Here is a 659-nt window from a genome sequence, read left to right as displayed (position 1 = left end):
ACACACACAGGGACCATGGAGCACAAAAGTAGCCACCCTCCAGAAGGAAGGACAGTGTCAGCACCAATTCAGAGATGATTTGAGGATCTACAGCCGAGAGATTTTGGTGTCAGGGGGAGGAATAGTGCCCCATTGTTGGTGTCAGTGGGAGGAATAATGCCCCATTGTTGGTGTCAGTGGGAGGAATAATGCCCCATTGTTGGTGTCAGTGGGAGGAATAATGCCCCATTGTTGGTGTCAGTGGGAGGAATAGTGCCCCATTGTTGGTGTCAGTGGGAGGAATAGTGCCCCATTGTTGGTGTCAGTGGGAAGAATAGTGCCCCATTGTTGGTGTCAGTGGGAAGAATAGTGCCCCATTGTTGGTGTCAGTGGGAAGAATAGTGCCCCATTGTTGGTGTCAGTGGGAAGAATAGTGCCCCAAGGCTGGTTAAAGGTGAGCAATGGGATGCATTTGGCCCCCAAACTTTGGCCTGGAAGCCGTTGAATGACATTGCCGTTGTCTTTCAAAAGCCCCGAACAATGTTGGGAATGTAGCTCCAGAGTATTTCAATGCAAAGAATGCTGTGTCTAGTGTTTCATGTCAAATTAGATGCATTAGTTATGTTCTGTCTGCTCCGGCATTAAACTTGACTTTCAACAACTGAGCGTGAATCTGTCTT

Source organism: Nanorana parkeri, unplaced genomic scaffold (assembly GCF_000935625.1).
Source record: "Nanorana parkeri isolate BGI_ZX_2015 unplaced genomic scaffold, ASM93562v1 scaffold1702, whole genome shotgun sequence".
Taxonomy (NCBI): domain Eukaryota; kingdom Metazoa; phylum Chordata; class Amphibia; order Anura; family Dicroglossidae; genus Nanorana; species Nanorana parkeri.
This window is presented reverse-complemented; position numbering follows the sequence as displayed.